General features: G+C 50.4%; 1 long non-coding RNA gene across 1 annotated transcript in view; it reads left to right on the top strand.

Annotated features, from left to right (window-relative positions):
- Positions 1–16353, top strand: part of LOC140407668 (uncharacterized) — a 28063-nt gene extending 11710 nt beyond the window's left edge. Inside the window, exon 3 of the long non-coding RNA XR_011939747.1 lies at positions 16224–16353. This is a non-coding gene — a long non-coding RNA (uncharacterized lncRNA). The remainder of the gene's footprint in view (positions 1–16223) is intronic.
- The last annotated feature ends 167 nt before the right edge of the window (positions 16354–16520 follow it).

Genomic DNA, 16520 nt, shown 5'->3' with positions numbered 1-16520 from the left:
ATATAAGAGAAATGGCTTTGACAAAGAGTCATCGGACTCGAAACGTTAGCTCTTCTCTCTCCCTACAGATGCTGCCAGACTTGCTGAGATTTTCCAGCATTTTCTCTTTCGTAAGAGAAATGGGAGTAGGGAAGGGCAAGAGATAACAGATGCAACGTCCTGAAAAACAACAGATGGCCAGGGAACAGGATGGGGTTAAATCATGAGCTGATCACACAGTCACCATGCTGCCTAAAGAAAAATTCTTTGGTCAAGGTAAAATCGACAGCTACAAGTATTGGACCGAGTCCAGCTGAGGGAGGGCTACTGATTTTTGGAACTTGTATAACTGCTGAACCTAGAGCAATGCAAGGCAGAGTGGTTTTGACGTTTATCCAAATCACTCTGCCTCGTGCGTGGACCAGGCTTGGAAAATAAAGCCGCCTTAACCAGAGTGGCTGTCTCCCCGGGTCTTTGTGTTTAGCTGAGCTGGAACTAAATGAGAGAATCCCCACGTAAAAGCCAGCTCAATACTCCGTCCCTGAAAACGCTCCTGCAGATTTTGGCGCTGTGAGCAGGTTGGCCCACAGAAATCCGGCAGAATGATGAGTCTCCTATGTGGGTGAGTATGTTTTAATTTACCACCCGATAAAGGTGTTGCGGTTGGAGCCATAGTTGTGAGGTGCGAAAAAGGGGAAAAAAAGCTGCGATGTAGGTAGTGGCGGGGACACGCAACACTGACTACACGCTAATGTTGGTGGGCAAAGACGGACTTTTGTACCACGCCGATGAGCGGTGCAAGATATCCGCCGCAGGTTAAAAAGATTGGAAAGGGTAAGGCACGGCGACGATTCGATGGAGGCCAAACAGGGAACCCCCAGTGGGGACCCGATGGCAGTATGATGGAAACCATTGTTATTGAGCATAAGAAGTTGTTCATAAACCTGGTTGAGAGGGGATATGATTCTGAAGTCTCAAGATTGAGCAGAAGGCTTGGTGGGTAGGGCAGCTTTTTAAAAAATGAATAGAAATATCGGCTGTCATACTTGCTGCTGTGATGAAAAACAGTCTCTGAAGCGAGATGCAGTAACAAGACAGATCAAGCTGGTGTCATTATTCTGAGTCTGTGTGTACAACAAAGTTTAAACCCCATGACTGTCACTCCAGGGGCAGTTGTGGAGAAACGTCACTGATGACGCCCTTTGGGTGAAGAAGTTTCTCCCAAGTTCAGTCCTAAAATCTACTTCCCCTTATTTTGAGGCTATGTCCCCTAGTTCTGCTTTCACCCGCCAGTGGAAACAACCTGCCCACATCTATCTTATCTATTCCCTTCATAATTTTATATGTTTCAATAAGATTCCCCCCCCCCTCATCCTTCTAAATTCCAACGAGTACAGTCCCAGTCTACTCAACCTCTCTTCGTAATCCAACCCCTTTAGCTCTGGGATTAACCTGGTGAATCTCCTCTGCACACCCTCCTGTGCCAGTACGTCCTTTCTCAAGTAAGGAGAGCAAAACTGAACACAATACTCCAGGTGTGGCCTCACTAATATGTTATACAATTGCAGCATAACTTCCCTAGTCTTAAACTCCATCTCTCTAGCAATGAAGGACAAAATTCCATTTGCCTGCTTAATCACCTGTTGCACCTGTAAACCAACTTTTTTGCGACTCATGCACTAGCACACCCAGGTCTCTGCACAGCAGCAAGTTTTGATCTTTTATCATTTAAGTAATAATCCCTTTTGCTGTTATTCCTACCAAAATGGATAACCTCACATTTGTCAACATTGTATTCCATCTGCCAGACTCTAGCCCATTCACTTAGCCTATCCAAATCCCTCTGCAGACTTCCGGTATCCTCTGCACTTTTTGCTTTACCACTCAACTTTGTGTCGCCTGCAAACTTGGACACATTGGGCGCAATTCTCCCATCGGGAGACTACGTCCCGAGGGCGGAGTGAAAACTGGAGTGTTTCACTCCGGCGTCGGAGGCTGTTCCCAGCCCCCTATTCTCCCGACCCCGGGGGCTAGGAGCGGCGCCGCGTCATTTACCCGTGCCGGGCCTTGGCGCCGCGTAAATGACATGACCGGCGCCGCATAAATGATGTCACCCACGCATGCGCGGTTGCCGTCCTCCCCAAGGCTGCCCCGCAAGAAGATGTCGGATGGATCTTGCGGGGCAGCGGAGGAAAGGAGGTCCTCCTTCAGAGAGGCCGGCCCGCCAATCGGTGGGCACCGATCGCGGGCCAGACCCCTTTTGAGCACCACCCCGGTGCAGGAACCCCACTCGCCCCCCCCCCACAGGCCGCCCCCCCCCCCAGCGTTCCCGGGCTGCTCCTGCCGGCAGCGACCAGGTGTGGATGGCGCCGGCGGGAAACTGTCGTGTTGGGCAGGCCGCTCGGCCCATCCGGGCCGGAGAATCGCTGCTCGCCCATTACCAACAGCAAGCGGCGATTCTCCCAGTGGCCAGCTGTGATTCGCGGCGCGCCGGTTTGGGGGTGGGTGGGAGAATCGCGTCGGGCGGCGTTCGCGCGGCGCCCTGGCGATTCTCCCACCCGGCGTGGGGGGTGGCAGAATTCCGCCCATTGCCTTTGGTCCCCAACTCCAAATCATCTATGTCAATTGTGGGCCCAACACTGATCCCTGAGAAACACCCATTAATCCCCAGGAGAACACCCATTAATCCCCACTCTTTGCTTTCTATTAATTAACCAACCCTCTATCCATGCTACTACTTTACCCTTAATGCCATGCACCTTTATCTTATGCAGCAACCGTTTGTGTGTCACCTTGTCAAAGGCGTTCTGGAAATCCAGATATACCACATCCATTGGCTCCCCGTTATCTACCGCACTGGTAATGTCCTCAAACATTTCCACTAAATTAGTTAGGCACGACCTGCCCTTTATGAACCCATGCTGCGTCTGCCCAATGGGACAATTTCCATCCAGATGCCTCGCTATATCTTCCTTGATGATAGATTCCAGCATCTTCCCGACTACCGAAGTTAAGCTCACTGGCCTATAATTACCCGCTTTCTGCCTACCTCCTTTTTTTAAACAGTGGTGTCACGTTTGCTAATTTCCAATCCGCCGGGACCACACCAGAGTCTCGTGAATTTTGGTAAATTATCACTAGTGCATTTGCAATTTCCCTAGCCATCTCTTTTAGCACTCTGGGATGCATTCCATGTGCCTTTGATTGCAGTATGTGACACACTGTACATTACAGAATTGCTTAATTATATTGAGCGTTCCAGATACTCCATAAACAGTTTACCCCTGGACTTAACAAAACAATACACCAGAGCCAAAGCTAATTCGACTTTAAAAGCAGGCTCTTGCAAGCTTTATATAAAGAAGAGATTAAAAACCGCATGCATTCAGCACATTACAGTTAACCAAACCATCTCACTAATGTGAAAACCATTGAAAAATGAAACACATGGAAGAGTGGGATTTTGACAAATAACCAAACTCAGTGATTTTCTTAATTATTCCAATTCACCAGGAAAGCTGCTATCCCCCCTCAAATCCAATCTTTCAGTTGTTCCTGTAATCATTGATTGAAACTCGGGTTGCAATGATATTTCATCACGTGCATCACATACGATTGCTGGCCATTCGGCCCATACCATTGTTTATATGCCACCTCACCCTATTCTTACATTCCTTTCCCCCTTATGTATCCGTCTCGCTCCTGTTAAACATCTAGGGCGTGATTCATCCATCGCGGGCGAATCCTGCAGGAGCCCCAAATCAAGCTCCGCTCCGCCCATTGAGAGCACCAAGTCGCCACGCCTGGTGCAATCTGCATCGCGTCTTGCTGGGCGTGATCCAGATACGTCGAGGTGAGGTGGGGTGGGGGTGGGGGGTCTCCAAGGCCATTCGAAGCCCCCTGGGTGGTTGCGGGCAGGACAATACCCGGGCACCCCAGCAATAAACCCACCCGATGAAACCGAATCCAGAGAGAGAGGAGAAACATCAGCCAATTAATTCACTCGTACCCAATACCACTTTAAATCTCTCCCCCATTGGAAATATAAACAACTTTCCCATTGGAGGCCAATTTCCCACCTGTAAAGACTTTCCGAGAAATGTATATCTTTGAATAATTTTCTCCTGGGAAATTCTGCCCTCATTGCTTATCCTTCCCTAATATCTCCTTATTGTGGGTTGGATGTTTGAGAATGCACCTGTGAAGGACCTTTGAGACATTTTGGGCATGGTTCTCCCACTGTGTTGCTGATCCAGGCACGCTGGGAGCATTACAGGAGAGGCCCAAATCTGGCTTTGCGCTGCACCGGTCACCCAACCCGTGGTGCCCGGCACGCCTATTTGAGGTTGCAGTCTCCCGGGAGACACGAGTGAGGCCTCACCCAGGTGCTGATTAGATCTGGTGCCTACAAATGGAGACCAGGCATGAAGGCCAATCTCAGGTTCATGGAAGCCATTGGAGCCCCCACCCCCGGGTGTTCGGGGGCAGGGCAGGGGAGTACCTTGGCACTCCCCATTGGCACTGCCAGGTGCCAGGCTGGCATTGTCGAGAGTCGGAGCCTGAGGGGGGCTATGCCCATGAAAGGGAGGGTATGAAGGATGGGGACGTAAAGGTTGAGAGGGGTCCTGAAAGTGGGGCGAAGTTGCGAGTGGGGGGGGGGGGTGGTTAATGCCCATATCTGTGGGGGCGGCATTGCCCATGGTGGGGGCTGTAGAGGAGCCTCAATCTCACTGTGATCTAGGCACCCTTTCAAAATGGCGACCCAAACTCTGAGGAGCCGGTCTCGTGGTGAGTTCAGCTCCCCCCTGCTGAAAACATTTCTTGTGTGGGCTAGACCAGGGAGGAACTCCCCGAGACTCAGAAGTGTGGGAGAATCCAGGTCTGGATCTCACTCAAAAAGCCAGCGGGAAACACCCCACCAAACTCTCCCAAATGACACTGTCAATGTTTAGGAGAATAGCGCCCTTTATTGAATAGCGCCCTTTATTGTGTTAACGGTAAATTGAGTGCAAGTCGTATAGTATGATCAACGTGTACTTTGAATGAAAAATGGTGATTCGTTGGTGATTTTTCTCCACAAAACAATTATGATTTTAGGGCTTTGGTGTACATTCTGACAAATAGAACATAGAACATAGAACAATACAGCGCAGTACAGGCCCTTCGGCCCACGATGTTGCACCAAAACAAAAGCCATCTAACCTACACTATGCCATTATCATCCATATGTTTATCCAATAAACTTTTAAATGCCCTCAATGTTGGCGAGTTCACTACTGTAGCAGGTAGGGCATTCCACGGCCTCACTACTCTTTGCGTAAAGAACCTACCTCTGACCTCTGTCCTATATCTATTACCCCTCAGTTTAAAGTTATGTCCCCTCGTGCCAGCCATATCCATCCGCGGGAGAAGGCTCTCACTGTCCACCCTATCCAACCCCCTGATCATTTTGTATGCCTCTATTAAGTCTCCTCTTAACCTTCTTCTCTCCAACGAAAACAACCTCAAGTCCGTCAGCCTTTCCTCATAAGATTTTCCCTCCATACCAGGCAACATCCTAGTAAATCTCCTCTGCACCCGCTCCAAAGCCTCCACGTCCTTCCTATAATGCGGTGACCAGAACTGTACGCAATACTCCAAATGCGGCCGGACCAGAGTTCTGTACAGCTGCAACATGACCTCCCGACTCCGGAACTCAATCCCTCTACCAATAAAGGCCAACACTCCATAGGCCTTCTTCACAACCCTATCAACCTGGGTGGCAACTTTCAGGGATCTATGTACATGGACACCTAGATCCCTCTGCTCATCCACACTTTCAAGAACTTTACCATTAGCCAAATATTCCGCATTCCTGTTATTCCTTCCAAAGTGAATCACCTCACACTTCTCTACATTAAACTCCATTTGCCACCTCTCAGCCCAGCTCTGCAGCTTATCTATATCCCTCTGTAACCTGCTACATCCTTCCACACTATCGACAACACCACCGACTTTAGTATCGTCTGCAAATTTACTCACCCGCCCTTCTGCGCCTTCCTCTAGGTCATTGATAAAAATGACAAACAGCAACGGCCCCAGAACAGATCCTTGTGGTACTCCACTTGTGACTGTACTCCATTCTGAACATTTCCCATCAACCACCACCCTCTGTCTTCTTTCAGCTAGCCAATTTCTGATCCACATCTCTAAATCACCCTCAATCCCCAGCCTCCGTATTTTTTGCAATAGCCTACCGTGGGGAACCTTATCAAACGCTTTGCTGAAATCCATATACACCACATCAACTGCTCTACCCTCGTCTACCTGTTCAGTCACCTTCTCAAAGAACTCAATAAGGTTTGTGAGGCATGACCTACCCTTCACAAAGCCATGCTGACTATCCCTGATCATATTATTCCTATCTAGATGATTATAAATCTTGTCCCTTATAATCCCCTCCAAGACTTTACCCACTACAGACGTGAGGCTCACCGGTCTATAGTTGCCGGGGTTGTCTCTGCTCCCCTTTTTGAACAAAGGGACCACATTTGCTGTCCTCCAGTCCTCTGGCACTATTCCTGTAGCCAATGATGACATAAAAATCAAAGCCAAAGGTCCAGCAATCTCTTCCCTGGCCTCCCATAGAATCCTAGGATAAATCCCATCAGGTCCCGGGGACTTATCTATTTTCAGCCTGTCCAGAATTGCCAACACCTCTTCCCTTCGTACCTCAATGCCATCTATTCTATTAGCCTGGGGCTCAGCATTCTCCTCCACAACATTATCTTTTTCCTGAGTGAACACTGACGAAAAATATTCATTTAGTATCTCGCCTATCTCTTCAGACTCCACACACAATTTCCCATCCCTGTCCTTGACTGGTCCTACTCTTTCCCTAGTCATTCGCTTATTCCTGACATACCTATAGAAAGCTTTTGGGTTTTCCTTGATCCTTCCTGCCAAATACTTCTCATGTCCCCTCCTTGCTCGTCTTAGCTCTCTCTTTAGATCCTTCCTCGCTACCTTGTAACTATCCATCGCCCCAACCGAAACTTCACACTTCATCTTCACATAGGCCTTCTTCTTCCTCTTAACAAGAGATTCCACTTCCTTGGTAAACCACGGTTCCCTCGCTCGACGCCTTCCTCCCTGTCTGACCGGTACATACTTATCAAGAACACGCAGTAGCTGATCCTTGAACAAGCCCCACTTATCCAGTGTGCCCAACACTTGCAGCCTACTTCTCCACCTTATCCCCCCCAAGTCACGTCTAATGGCATCATAATTGCCCTTAGGGAGCGCTGAAGATTGGGATGGTGTGTTGTGACTGTCCGATGGGTAGGTACCTATTTTCCCCACATTGGATATGTAGCGCAGAAATAGGAGACTCCTCTCATTCCATCTGCCTGATCCAAACCTGCACATCATTCTGTTCCCTTTTTTTAATCATGTACTCATTTGCCCTCCTTGGCAAACCAAGCTATTTGCCTCAACCACATCCAGTGGATGCAAACTCTTACCCCATTCCCCTTTTGCATTTTGTTCAGCGGATTTATGAAATTAATTTTGCTTCTCTTTCGGTTGGGCTTGCCATCAGTTACTCGCAATCCCGCCTCTTGAGTCAGCAGGTTGTGGGTTCAAATCCCACTCGGAGACTTGAGCGCATAATTTTAAGGTGGAAGCACTGAGGGGGTGCTGCCCTGTTGGAGGTGCCGTTTTGCATTTGATGTTAAACCAAGGGCCTGCCTGCCTGCTCAGGTGGGTGTACTATTTTGGCACTATTTTAGAGCGGGTCAGAAGGGGTTTTGCCTTCTGTCTTGACCAATATTTACCTCAACTAATAGCACTAAAAGCTGAAACAATCCAACGCTTGACAGCACCATGAATAACCATGATACAAAACATGTTAAGTATTAAGTACACAATGATCACCAGTTTCAGAAAGCATCAACTAATGTTTGCTGTTAAGACAGGTAATAGTTATGTCATTTAAAATGTTTTGTGAGGATTATTTTTTTTAAATGACTGCATGCTCAGACCTGCAGATATAATGATTGGAAATTTAAGTGCATGTAGTAGGGGTCTGGGCACAGGCTCTGTCAAAGTTTTCGCATTAAGCCCTTATTTTGATAAACATTCCCAGCAAGCTTGACAGGAAATCAGCTTTCACAGGAAGCCTGTGCAATGCTGGGGATAGCTTTGCAACTGATGCATTCCTGGTACGTTCTGTGAGGTAGGGGGATGTCAGAGGGCTGACTGCAGGCTGTCTGGGGGTAAACGGGGGCGGGGGGGAATAAAAGACTGCCCGAATTTCTTCAGCAGGCATCATGCATCCCGTTGAGGAACAAAGAACAAAGAAAAGTACAGCACAGGAACAGGCCCTTCAAGCCCGTGCCGACCATGCTGCCCGACTAAACTACAATCTTCTACACTTCCTGGGTCCGTATCCCTCATCCCTCTATTCCAATCCTATTCACGTGTTTGTCAAGATGCCCCTTAAACGTCACTATCGTCCCTGCTTCCACCACCTCCTCCGGTAACGGGTTCCAGGCACCCACTACCCTCTGTGTAAAAAAACTTGCCTCGTACATCTACTCTAAACCTTGCCCCTCGCACCTTAAACCTATGCCCCCTAGTAATTGACCCCTCTACCCTGGGGAAAAGCTCTATCTATGCCCCTCATAATTTTGTAGACCTCTATCAGGTCGCCCCTCAACCTCCGTCGTTCCAGTGAGAACAAACCGAGTTTATTCAACCTCTCCTCATAGCTATTGCCCTCCATACCAGGCAAATTTCTGGTAAATCTATTCTGCACTCGCTCTAAAGCCTCCACATCCTTCTGGTAGTGTGGCGACCGGAATTGAACACTACACTCCAAGTGTGGCCTAAGGAGGAGAGCTGCAGAACTGGAGAAACTAGTCGAAGTTTGCAAGGTTCACCTAGATTTTGCCGTTTTTTGCGGGGGGGGGGGAGCGAGCGGTGGAGCCTAGAAATAGGCACAGGAACTTTCATTGACCCAACGCTGATCTTGAGCAGCAGCTGACCAAGAAGGCAAAGTCGGGACAGATGACGTGAGGCCTTCACAAGTCCAGATAATGTTTTGCATCGTGCCCATGTGGGAAATAACGACTGGTGGATGTGGTCGCGGAAAGTCGGATCAGTACAACATTGGAAATTAGTTTAACATCCTCTGCTTGGGTTCAAAGGGCCTAGACCTACTGAACCAGGAGGGCTACCTGACTGTGGCAGGCGGACATGAGAGGGTAAATAGTTTTGAGCAGTTTGATGTGCCCGGTTGCCCGACCTGTTGCTACCTCCATGTAATATTTTCTGAGATGGCATCTTTGGAAGCAGGGCTAACTGCTGGGAAGCAGCTGGAAACCAATTGCCATTATTAATCCTAGTGAATGGTGTATTCCATCATGTTCATTATTTGTCCCACAGCACAGAAACCGGAGTTGAAGCTGAAGACAGCAGGTTGCTGGGGAGTTAACAAACCTCCTTTAAATCCTCCCCCTTCCTGGAGCCATGGGATGTGGGCGGCACTGACAAGGCCAGTATCTGTTGCCTACGCCTAATTGCCTTGGCGATCTGCCGCCTTGAACTGTCATAATATACATCTATGTATATAATGGAGTGCAGACAGGCCGTGATTGACACACGGGATGACCAGCAAGCACACCCAACAGAGCAGCCAATCACCAGACAGGACACGACCACTATAAAGCCAGAGGACACCAGTTTCCCGCTCACTCTCGGGACCCAGCCTCTGAGACAGTCCGAGTTAGTGGGCTGGTAGATAGTAAGTCTGGTTAGGCTAGTATCAGGTTTCCAGTCAAGTCAGCATAGTGTCAACCCGCAGTTGAACATGTATAATAGTTTAGATGTTAAATAAAATTGTGTTGCATCTTATCAAGTGTTGGAGGTCTGTCTCTCGCTACACTGCATCAAGTGCAGTCCATATCGACCCAGCCTACCCAACACATCATGGTACCAGTGAGTGATGCTGAAAATTGATGGACCTACCTTGAGTGAATCAGCATTGACCAGCAAACAGCCATCTGGTGACATGGAAAACGTCCGCCCTCCTCCGCAGCTCCGCATCGCTGGCAACCTCTGTGCAAATTGGAAGATCTTCAACAAAAGTATCCAGAAGCCACCGACTTCGAGGCCACATCGGACGCCAGGAATATCGCACTATTCCTCTCCACAGCCGGGGACCACGCCATTCAAATCTACAACTCCCTTACATTCGCTGAAGGCGAAGACAAGACAAAATTTAAAACAGTCCTACTGACGTTCGACAGCCACTGGGACATTGAGGTGAATGAGAGCTTTGAACGGTATGTTTTCCAGCAGAGGCTTCAGGATAAGGATGAACCTTTTCAATCCTTTCTGACCCATCTCCGCATCCTCGCGCAGTCATGTAACTATGACTTGACCACTGATTCCATGATCCGGGATCAGATCGGTTTTGGGGTCCACTCCGATTCCCTTCGTCAGCAGCTCCTGAAAGTCAAGCTGCTCACCCTCACCATCGCCATCGAAACGTGCGTTCTCCACGAACATGCTAACAATCGGTACCCCCACATCAGGGCTGCAGAAACGGCAAAGCTAACCTCCCACGAGGCGGAACGGGTGCAGGCCATCGCACAAATGCAGGGCCTAAGTATCGACGAGAGTGGCCATTCCGCACGCTTTTTCCGGGCCCCTGCGCATGCGTGCCACAACCGAGGGGACGGCGAGACCGACGACCAGACTGCCCAGGTGCATACGTTGTTCGACCGCACTGCGCATGCGCGATGGCACATGGAACGCGTTGACGTCATGACGTGTCTGAATTGTGGCTCCGCCCATTTAAAGCGGCAATGTCTGGCAAAATCACGACGGGTATCTACAGTGTGGCAAGCTTGGCCACTACGCAGCCCTTTGCAGATCTGCTACACTGCCCAGCATCCAGCAATCCCAGCCGCGGTGCAGAAGCGTCCGTTTAATACAGCAGGCCATGCCAGACTCCGACCCCGACAGCCCAACAGATCCTGATGCTGCGTGCCTCAAATCTCCATACCGGGTGGGCATCATTACGAAGCATGCGCTGCCTTTCTCCAAGACAGCGAAGCACCTCCGGATCCTCAGCGTGGACGAGTGGTGTGCTGTCCTCACAGTCAACAAGGCTCGCATCCGGCTCAAACTGGACACCGGGCACCGGCGAACCTCATCTCCAAATCTGATCTCGACACCATCCGCGTCAGACCAAGCATTCTTCCACTGGCCTGTCAGCTCCTTGACTACAATGGTAATGCCATAGCAGCCAGTGGCTCATACCAGCTCGGAGTTTCCAGTCAGTCATTTTAAGCGACACTGCGATTTGAGATCGTGGGACCTGACAGAGCATCCCTGCTCGGTGCTCGGGTCTGCAAACTCCTGAACTTGGTTCAGCGAGTCCACACCATGTCATCCTCACAGGCGACGGCTTCACCTGATGAGAACTTCCAGGCTGAAATTGATGACATCACCACGCAGTACCACAGCGTGTTCGACAGAATGGGTACACTCCCATACCGATACAAAATCCTGCTCAAATCGAACGCCATCCCTGTGATCCACGCACCACGTCGGGTGCCGGCGCCCCTCAAGGACCGCGTCAAGCAGCAGTTACAGGACCTCCAGGACCAGGGCATCATATCAAAGGTCACAGAACCCACGGACTGGGTCAGCTCTATGGTCTGCGTCCGTCAGGGGAGCTTTGAATCTGCATCGACCTCAAGGATTTAAACCGCAATATCATGAGGGAACATTACCCGATATCAAAACGAGAAGAGTTGACCAGCGAGATGGCTCATGCCAAACTCTTTACGAAGCTGGACGGCTCCAAGGGGTTCTGGCAAATACAGCTGGATGCACCCAGTCGCAAGCTGTGCACATTCAACACCCCGTTCAGTCACTACTGCTACAACCGGATGCCTTTTGGCATCACTCTGCCTCAGAGATATTCCACCGCATCATGGAACAGATGATGGAGGGTATCGAGGGGGTGCGCGTGTATGTTTACAATGTCATAATCTGGTCCACAACTCCTCAAGAACATATTGATTGCCTCAAGCAGGTATTCCACAGAATCCATGAGCATGGCCTCCGACTCAACAGAGCGAAGTGCTCGTTCGGTCAATCAGTAATCAAATTCCTTAGTGACCACATCTCGCAGCAAGGCGTGCGGCTAGATGCTGACAAGGTCTCGGCGATCCCAGAGGACAAGAAGGCGGTCCTCCGCTTTCTAGGGATGATCAAATTCCTCGGGAAGTTCATTCCCAACATGGCGACACACACCACAGCCCTCTGTCATCTCGTCAAAAAGTCGAAGGAATTCCAGTGGCTGCCCGCTTATGAGAACGAATGGTGTGAGCTGAGGGCAAAACTCACCACAGCCCCGGTTCTGGCGTTCTTCGAACCTACCAAAGAGACCAAAATATCCACTGACGCGAGCCAGGACGGTATTGGGGTGGTGCTCCTTCAACGGGATGACTCCTCCTCATGGGCCCCAGTTGCGTATGCCTCCAGAGCCATGACGCCCACTGAGCAACGGTACGCTCAGATCGAGAAGGAATGCCTGGGCCTCCTAACGGGAATCGACAAATTTCACGACTGTGTGTGTGGCCTCCCAGAATTCACGGTTGAGACGGACCACAGGCCACTAGTCCACATAATCCAGAAGGATTTGAATGACATGACGCCTCGGTTACAACGAATCCTTCTCAACCTATGCCGCTATGACTTTGAACTTGTCTACACGCCAGGCAAAGAACTCATTGTTGCAGATGCCCTTTCCAGATCTATCACCACACCATGTGAACAAACTGACTTTGTCTGCCAAATCGATGCGCAGGTGCAATTTTGTGCCTCGAACCTTCCGGCCACTGATGAGAGGGTCATCCAAATTCGTGAGGAAACGGCCAAGGATCCTCTGCTACAGCGCGTGATGTAGCACCTCATGAATGGCTGGCAGAAGGGACAGTGTCCCCAGTTTTACAACGTCAAGAACGACCTGACGGTGGTGGACGGCATCCTCATGAAGCTCGATAGGATTGTGATTCCGCAGAGCATACGAGCTATGGTGCTCGGCCAACTCCACGAGGGTCACCTGGGGGTCGAGAAATGTCGACGCAAAGCTCGAGAGGCAGTCTATTGGCCGGGCATCAGCCAGAACGTTGCCAATACGGTCCTCAACTGCCCCACATGTCAGAAATTTCAGCCAGCTCAAACCAAAGAAACTGCAGCAACATGAGATAGTGACCTCCCCATGGTCCAAAGTCGGTGTCGACCTTTTCCACGCCAAGGGGCGTGACTATGTCCTCCTGATCGACTACTTCTCTAATTACCCTGAAGTGGTTAAACTATCCGACCTCACGTCGAAGGCGGTGATTAAAGCATGCAAAGGAACGTTTGCCAGGCATGGGATACCGCTCACGGTGATGAGTGACAACGGTCCCTGTTTTTACAGCCAGGAATGGTCTGATTTTGCCCGCCTATACAACTTGCGTCTCGTAACCTCCAGCCTCCACTACCCGCAGTCAAACGGGAAGGCCGAAAAAGGGGTCCATATTGTCAAGAGATTACCATGCAAGGCTGCAGACTCAGGCTCCGACTTCAACTTGGCGCTGCTGGCATACAGAGCATCCCCGCTGTCCACTGGGTTGTCTCCCGCGCAAGCATACGACGGTCATGCCACGGATCTCCCTGAGCTGGTCCCAACTGATCGTGTTCGCGTGCAGTTGCCTGACGGCGGCTGGTCCGCCACAGCTGTGGTGGTCAAGCAAGTGGCCCCGAGATCGTTCCTCGTCTGCATGGCTGATGTCTCCTTCCGACGACGCAACAGCCGGGCGCTGCGCAGAGTTCCATGCCCGCCACCTAACCATGATGTCCCGCCTCACACAATGCTTCCTCCGGACGTGCCCTGCCACAAGGCCACCGGTCTACCAGCAATCCTGACGACCTCTGCGACCACCGCATTGGCGGCAGTCCCGCCTATCCAAGTGCAGGCGGCCCCTGATCCACCCTTGAGGCGGTCAACCAGAATTTGTCGCCCGCCGCAGAGACTAAACTTATAGACTGAACTTTTGCACAACTGTGTTACCTTATCGTTTTGACCTCTGTAAATATCGTTTTTTACCGTTTCATCTGCCCTATATCCGCACTAGCGACACCTTCCTGTGTACATGAGGCCATTTTATCACATTCTGTATATAGTCACGCACATATACACATCCACACGCACATACACCTTAATATTTATTATCTCAACACACATGATACAAAAAAAAAGAAAAAAAGGGGGGGGGAGAGATGTCATAATATACATCTATGTATATAATGGAGTGCAGACAGGCAGTGATTGACAGACAGGATGACCAGTAAGCACACAGCACAGTGCAGCCAATCACCAGACAGGGCACTACCACTATAAAGCCAGAGGGCAGCAGTGTTCCCACTCTCTCTCGGGACCCAGCCTCTGAGACAGTCAGAGTTAGTGAGCTAGCCAGTGCAAACACCATGTGGTAGCTAGTAAGTCTGGTTAGGCTAGTATCAGGTCTCCAGTCAAGTCAGCATAGTGTCAACCCACAGTTGAACATGTATAATAGTTTAGATGTTAAATAAAATCGTGTTGCATCTTATCAAGTGTTGGAGGTCTGTCTCTCGCTACACTGCACCAAGTGCAGTCCACATCGACCCAGACTACCGAACACATCATGAACCGCTGAAGCCAGTGTGGTGTAGCCACACTGATTGCTGAAGGAAGGGGGTTCTAGGATTCTGACCTGGAATGGCAAAGGAATAGCTACGTATTCCCAAGTCAGGGTGGTGTGTGGTTTGGGGGGAAACTCGCAGGTGTGTGTCCCTGCTGCCTTTGTTCCTCTCGGTGGTAGAAGTCGCAGGTTTGGTAAATGCTGGCATGGGAGGATGGCAAAGTCAGCCATGGGTTCCTGATTGGTAACAGAGACTAATATTAATACTGCATAGATGGGTGCAGGTTGGTACCCTCCACCGTGGGCATGCCTGCTCAGCTTCACTATCTGGCCGTATAAAGGAGGATTTGCGCCCCGAGTGAGGTACTTGCACCTGCGACCCTGCCAAACAGGAGCCAACATCAGAGATGGCAGCAAGTGTCAGCTTGGCTTCGTTGGTAACATTTCATTTCTGAGCAAGAGGTTGGGGGTTTAAACCTCACTTAAGAACTCCATCTTGGCTGATACTTCAGTGCAGTTTTGAGAGAGTCACATTGTTAGAATTGCTACCCTTCGAATCAGATGTTAAACCAGGATGTATCTTAGCCCCATGGCATTACTGAAAGATGAGCTGGGGAATTCTCCTGGTATTCCAGCCAATACTTATCCAGTGGCCAACATGATCAAAACTGATTATTTATTCCACTGCTGTTGGTGGAACTGTGCCTTTGAAAACTGGCTGCTGTGTTTATTTACAAAAAAGTAAATGGCCAAGAAGCACTTTGGGATCCCGAACAATGGGAAAGATGTTGCTATGAATTGAAGTCTTACTTCAAAATTCCATTTTGTTTCTTTGACTGTTCATCGGTGCGCATGTGCAGTGCGGCCGCATTTGTTTTTATATGGTTGTAGCCTTTTGTTTTCAAGTTCGGGGGGCCAAAGGGACCATTGGGGCCAAAGGGACCCAAAACCATTTCCCCCATTTTTGTCAGCAACAAACAAGGTAAGAGAAAATGGTGGATCGCACCCGTCGGCTGGCGTGGGTCGCGAAGGTCGGCCAGCGTGCGTCGTGAAGGTTGACCGGTTGGTAAAAATGGGTCCCCGGAAAAAAAGTTTGGAAAACACTGGTCTAACCAATGTTCTGTGTCTCTCCCAGAACCTCGCTAATAAGGTAGACCAGCACATAGACCGCCCCTGCACAGCCAACCCCACTCTGCTCACACCCATGGCGCTGAGATGACCAGCCCCACGATTCGGGGAGGCTTCTGGAGGTGGTCGAGGCCACGAGGGATATCCTGTTCCCTCGAGGGTCCCGGTGGGTAACCTGGGAGGAAGTGGCAGTGGCCGTCAGCTCGGGCAGGGTGACCAGAAGGACCGGTACCCAGTGTCGCGAGGTCAACGACCCTCAGCGGGCTGCACAGGTGAGTTGGCACAGGCCCCAACACAACCCTTGACTCCGATGAGACTGCACCTGGCACCCCCTCCGCCCTCCCCCTCCACCACACGCATGTGGCTAATGATGCCCTCCATGTGTCTCCGCAGGAGAAGCTGTCCCACAGATGTCGGGATAGGGCCCAGACTGGCGGCGGGGTGCCGGACATCAGAATCCTCACCACATCCGAGGAATGGGCCTTGGAGGTGGTGGCCGTGGACAGAGCGGTCACGCTGAGATCAACACATTCTGCAGAGGTGAGGATCCATACTTAATGACCCATCCCTCCCACTGACCACATGTCCGTTCGCCCGCAATACCTCCAGCCGGCCCACCCGGGTTGTCTCCCCCACCCGCCTCCCAGGAGAGCTCCGAGGATGCCACCATATATGCGTCACGGCTGTCAT

The sequence above is a fragment of the Scyliorhinus torazame genome, unplaced genomic scaffold, assembly GCF_047496885.1.
Source record: "Scyliorhinus torazame isolate Kashiwa2021f unplaced genomic scaffold, sScyTor2.1 scaffold_1772, whole genome shotgun sequence".
Lineage (NCBI taxonomy): Eukaryota > Metazoa > Chordata > Chondrichthyes > Carcharhiniformes > Scyliorhinidae > Scyliorhinus > Scyliorhinus torazame.
The sequence above is the reverse complement of the archived record's forward strand: the minus strand, read 5'-3'. Positions and strand labels throughout refer to the sequence as shown.